Source organism: Chaetodon auriga, chromosome 9 (assembly GCF_051107435.1).
Source record: "Chaetodon auriga isolate fChaAug3 chromosome 9, fChaAug3.hap1, whole genome shotgun sequence".
NCBI classification, from domain to species: Eukaryota; Metazoa; Chordata; class Actinopteri; order Chaetodontiformes; family Chaetodontidae; genus Chaetodon; species Chaetodon auriga.
This window is the reverse complement of record NC_135082.1, coordinates 9,963,117-9,969,006: the sequence shown is the minus strand read 5'-3', so window position 1 is coordinate 9,969,006 and position 5,890 is coordinate 9,963,117.

Sequence of the window (5,890 nt, the reverse complement as noted above, 5' to 3'; positions counted from 1 at the left end):
CACTTGTGTTCATGGCAGCAGCATTATAAAGGCCAGTGTGTGGTAGCTCTGATTAGCAGCGCAGAAGCCAGCCAGAGGCTTCCAGGGCAGCTCTGTTTGCAAACAGTGAGAAGAGCAAGGGCAAGCCAAAGCACGAGATCACAGGGGTGTGTGTGTGTGTGTGTGTGTGTGTGTGTGTGTGTGTGAACGAGTGCGTGCGCATGCATAATGATATTTTTTTGTGTATTAGACAGTGATGAGAGAAACTTTGCTGACTCAAATGCTGGACATCGCTTCCAGATCATCATTTGCTGTAAAATCGTGATCTTTGACAGGCCTGAGATCAAAATATACTGATCAAAAAAATTAAGGCGATAAATCATTCACCAACAAAAAAGATGGCCAATATGAATATGTTAACCTTGAGTTTAACATTTTTGCTAATGTGCTGAGTAGGTGAAAAACACTGACTTAACTTCAATAATGCCAAGTTCTCAAACTCATACTGATGCAGAGTACATATTTTCCTAATCGATTTGGGAGCAAATCCTCCACTGAAGGCAAACAGGACTTTAGTATTCATGGGGGCATGTGTGCCTCTCACCATGTTAATAATGCTGTCTTCAGACAGGCTCAGGCTATAATGAGGATTTGCGAATTCAAATCACAGTCTGCTACATATGTCAATGCCATCAATACAACCGCTCAAGCTCCACAGTTTCCTCTCCATTTCTGACACAGGCCGACTCCTTGACCCTTCCCACCTCAACAAGGAAGCAGTGGAGAAGTTATTGGTGCTCCCATCAGATAATGACAAGATGATGAGTGGCCTCTGGCCCTGGCTTCATGGTTTACAGGAGAGCTGTTGGCAAGCAAAGGGCATTAAAGGAAAAAAAATAGAGAGGAAAATGGAGAGGTCTAAGCACAACTGCTATTTACTACTTGTCAACATATCAGCAAGTGTGATGCTAGCAGAGGTCGGCGGAATTAAATTCTCTCCACTCTTCGAAAATAGACTTGCAATCTTTGTTTTTTTTATTTATTTTTTTAACGTCTATTCCAGTTTCTCTGTATTGGTTTTTAACAGCATTTTCTTACATTGAGACCCCGTCTCTGCTTTAACTATGTTTAATAAATGTTTAATAGGATGGGTACATGAGAGTCAATCTAATTTAGCCTTTCCCCCCCTCTCTGTGTATTGAACAGCAAGTGTTTACGGAAATGAGAGCTGTCTGGCAACTCAGCGGATGCAATTTATTCACATGAAAAAGAGGGAGTTTAAGGAGGGATTGTTTTTACATCAAGTCGGACGCTCGTGTGAATTTTGAAGTCACGGCGTTAGCATGTTCCTCATCATCATTATACAAAAGACTACTGAGCTGCAGTGTTTATTTGCTGCAATATCTCGAGGTCTCTCTTTAAGCTTCCCAAGCTACTACTCTCTTTTACACATTCAGTTCTAAATAGTTACTTTGAAGAATGAACTTCAGGTCATTATAGCCAAAGTACTTGATTAATTAAGCCGTTTAAAGAGAAAGCGCAGAGCAATGGTTTGCTGCCTTTTGGTCAACACTTGTTTGCTCCTGTTTATTAAAAAGGATCCTTTGGGTGAGGAGACCTCTTAAATGGGGTTAGAGCTTGTTGAAAGGAGCGTTTTGTGGTGAATAATTGGATTGCGGCTTTGAGCACGCGTGTGTTTAAATGTTGGGATCGAACAGCGCCTGGGGTGTGTTTACCTGAGAAAGCTCTCTCCCCCCTCCTATCCTTCTTTCCTCCCTCCCACCGTCCATCGCTTCTCTCCTCCTCTCTAATCAGTCTGATAAAGGATATCCTCTGCAGTCCCCCAGCCATAGCTCTGCAGCAACAGATTAGGCAGTCTGCACGTACGCACACTCATCGTCTGCTGCGGGGAGATGGTGGGCCGCTAGAAATGGCCGGGGAGAGAAAGGCGGAAAATTACAGATGGACAGAGGTACAGGCATCGGGCTGTGGACGTGAAATGCACCCACACAGGCACACAGATTGGTGATTTTTTTCCTCTCACATACAATAAAACAGGAATACTCCGGCAGGCGCAGGATGCAGGCGCGTTCACATGCATGCAAAGCACGCTGGCATACACACTAGAGGTAACAAACTCTCAGACTTGAAGTACTCTGCTAACAAGCAGAAGTGAGTGGCTCTGACAAATTGGTGTGCGCTGATGAATTGGTACGTGTGTGCTTTGGCTAACAACACTTGGAGTAATGAGCAGGTTGCCCCTAAAGTAACCTCTGCATGCTGAGTTACAGAGATGGATGCTGCCTGGGACGGCTGCAGGAGAGCACATGCTTACATGTCCGGGTGTGCACGCATGTACGGATTTGCGGAGGTTGAAAGGACTTTATATTTGAATGCATGACCAGAATCCTCTCGAGGTCATCACAAATGTCCCCGGACTTTTACGTGATCGCTCGAGCACCAGACTATTTGTGTGCCTATAAACAGAGAGGAGAGCAGAAGAGCTCGTTCAGTGCCTTTTACTATTCTCGGGACGTTGTATGGAGACCGTTTGCCTATCTGCAAATGGTGAGCGAGATGCCAAGTCAGGAACATTAGTAGATGGTGTTGCTGATTTCAGACACGTTTTTATTTACTCTGAGCATGAAATTACACCACTCAAGCTGTTTGCAGCACTAGAAAGCATCTGATTTTGTAACCTCCTGGTAGCACTTGGAGGTCTCCAAAACCATTGTTCCTAAAATACACATGCCAACACTGCTGCCTCTGTGACAAACCTATCATACTTTACTTGCAATGGCTTTTACAGCTTCATGGAACAGGGCAGAGGAGAATACAGCGGCATCTGTCTGAGGCTGTATGTTCATTAAATGCACCAGCGTGCAGGCTTGGGCGATTCTTTATCAAAACAATGAATGCAGGCATATCTTTTGTATAGGACAATGCTTGTTCACTCAAAATACACTCTCTCTGTGTTGGCTCCCGAGTGAGACGAGACTTGCTCCGTGAATCAGCTTGTGCATCATAGTGCCCTCATTTAGCCTTCGCTGTTGCTGAATGGAGGCTGTTACAAGCGCAGATTCTCCCAACTTTGATAGCTGTGGCACTGAGCTTAAATCACACACTTTTACGACCTAGCTTCCCATACCTTGACACACTAGACTGAATAAGATGACATGCAGTATAATTGGAGAAATGCTGCACCTGATTCAACTCTCAGTGTAGTGTGTAGATGGCTTCAGATTTATCAGTTGATGGAGTTAGTAAAACACGAGGCAGTGGTGCCTTTAACGCAGGTGGCTGTTTGTGTGGTGTGAGGCTACTATTGCAACATGACACGAAAGACTTAACACACTGATTCACAGCGTTGGCATCGGGATGGTCGCATCTCTCCTTGACCGCTGGTTTATTTACGCCATAAAAACATACCACAACCGTTAAAAGTCAGAGGTTGTCATATTTACAAAGTTACCTTGAAACAGAGAACAGGCAGGTTGTTTGAGCTGAGCACAATATCCACGGACACAGTGTGAAACCAAGCTGAGGTGGAAAGTTTATGTTGTTGATTCTGGCAAAATTGGATATGTACGATTTCAGAGTCATGTGGAGAAAGGTTAAACCCCCACACTGTCACACTGGGATTGTGAGGCAGTTTTTCTCGTGTGACTGGCTTTGCATTTACACGTGTGTACAAATTCCCTTTAATAAGGGACTGAACTTCATCAAGACACACTGCATGGTGCCATTATCTGCACCCAGAGAGCCACGCAGGGCCCCAGTGGCTGATGGGATTAAGGAACAAAGAGAATCATGGGATTAGTTGGGTTCGGCAGAGGTGCTGGGTCTGGAAGGCAACCATTTTGTTTACCTTTGTCTTTATTCTTTTATTCCATTTCCTCGACGTTGTGTTGTGACTCCCTGTCGGGGGGCGGGCAGAGAGTGATATCTTGTTTGGCTCCTGACAGCACCACTTGGAGAGGAAAATGAAAAGAGATGGTGATAACACAGAGACTCACGCGTTCACACACACCTCCTGCCGGCCTGTCCACCCCACGCTGTTCATAGGGCAATTCAGGCCTGGCAATTTAGGGCCGAGTTAAAGTGGAGGGAAAAGTCTAAAATAGTGAGGCAAGGAGAAAGAGAGGGGGTGAGGAGGAAAAAAGGAGACCTGGGGAGTGATTGGTGGAATGGTGAGGGACAGATGTAATTTACAGACAACGGCAGGGAAGTGATGTAATTTTCTAGATGCAATTTGTGTGTGCGAGTGTTTGTGTGCCTGCACGTGACCGTCTGTGTGCTGTGTAATGTGGTACAATGCAGATGCTAAAGTAGCACTTGGATGGAGGACTCATCAGCTGAGAGAAACAAAACATATCATTTTGGCACTTTGATCTTTTTGGGAGACAAAAACTGATGCAAGTTTTTGTGATATAATGGCCACCTTCAAAATAAAAGGAGAGTTTTCATCTTCTGCGAAGGCTTAACTAGTTTAGTCGCAAACACATTTGTCTTCCGACTATATTAAATGAGCTTTCACTTTCAAACTGATGATTGAGTCACTAATATATTCCTTTTTCTTCTTGCATTCCATCTTAACAACGCAGTGATAAAACAACATGTGCAGCAACTGTAATCTCTAGCAAATGAGCTTTAAAATTTGGGAAGGACACAATTGATATTGCTATCAATGTAAATTGTGACTTTTATTTTGCCTTCTCTGTTGGATTTGCCAAACTAATGTTGTGCCGGGACAACAATGTTTGATGCATTGTGCTGCTGGCTGTCTTGGTAGACAATTACTGTGACAGATGAATTAAAGAATATGAGGCCATTTTCTGCAGGAGACGGATCCCTCCTGCAGCATATATCAATTTATGGGGGGCCTATTTTCATATCATAGGAAGGAGAAACATTAAAACTTTAGCGTTTGGTAATTGAATGGTTTAATGGCAGCACTCCTAAAGTGAATCAAGGACATCTTTGTTTTTGAGTTTGAACTTGAATTCAATGACATTGGACCAAAAGTCAGTTGACAGGATAAGGCCAGCAATAATTTTCTTATTGTCAGCAAATTAAAAGACTGAAGTCAGTGATGAATTTATTCTATTAACACATATTGTCTGTGAAGCTAAGGCCTGACGTAGTTAATTCACAGAATTAGAGCACAAAATGTGTATTAATACACAGCAAAATCACTATATACCCCTGTTCAAACCTGGCTGCATTGATGTTTTTGGCTACTTGGGGGCAGCACAACAAGTGTAGTGCAACAAGACAACAATGTCATATTTTAACCTTATGAAGCTAACTTGTTCGCAGTTAACTATTTACACATTCAGCAGCTGCTGAGCAACATTTTGAGTCCTGTTGAGTCAGATTTCAGTCCAATATTCACTCTCCTGAGGGAAATATCGGCTGAAAACAGCTGTGTAATGGAAGCAAGTTTGATGAGAGCAGTGAGACTGAACCAGAACTGTAAAGCTCTGAGCTGTCAACCCAAAACAGCGAGCTTAAAGACACTGAAAAACTGGTAGGGCTGAAGGAACTGCAGTGTTAATTCTCTGTGGGTTTATTACTCAAAAATATTGATCAGTGCAGTTAGTAGCTTAAAACCGCAACGCCTGCTGTTGTTTTAGGGAAGTGGAAATTAAATGGTGAATGGAAACAGGAAATATTGAAAGTATGTATTTTATGTGTTGTTGGTTTTGGCCTTTTCACTGAATTTGTTTGCATATATATAAACGTGCAAATCCATACGGTACAGTTATTTACAATTCCCAGAAATGTATCCATTGGATCAGTAAATTCGTTTAAACCCTCCTGCCGCACCAACCCTCCTTTCCCTCAGTTTACTCTCCAATCTTTAATTAAGATCAGGATTTAAGGTGAGTGTCACATTTAATTCCTTCCT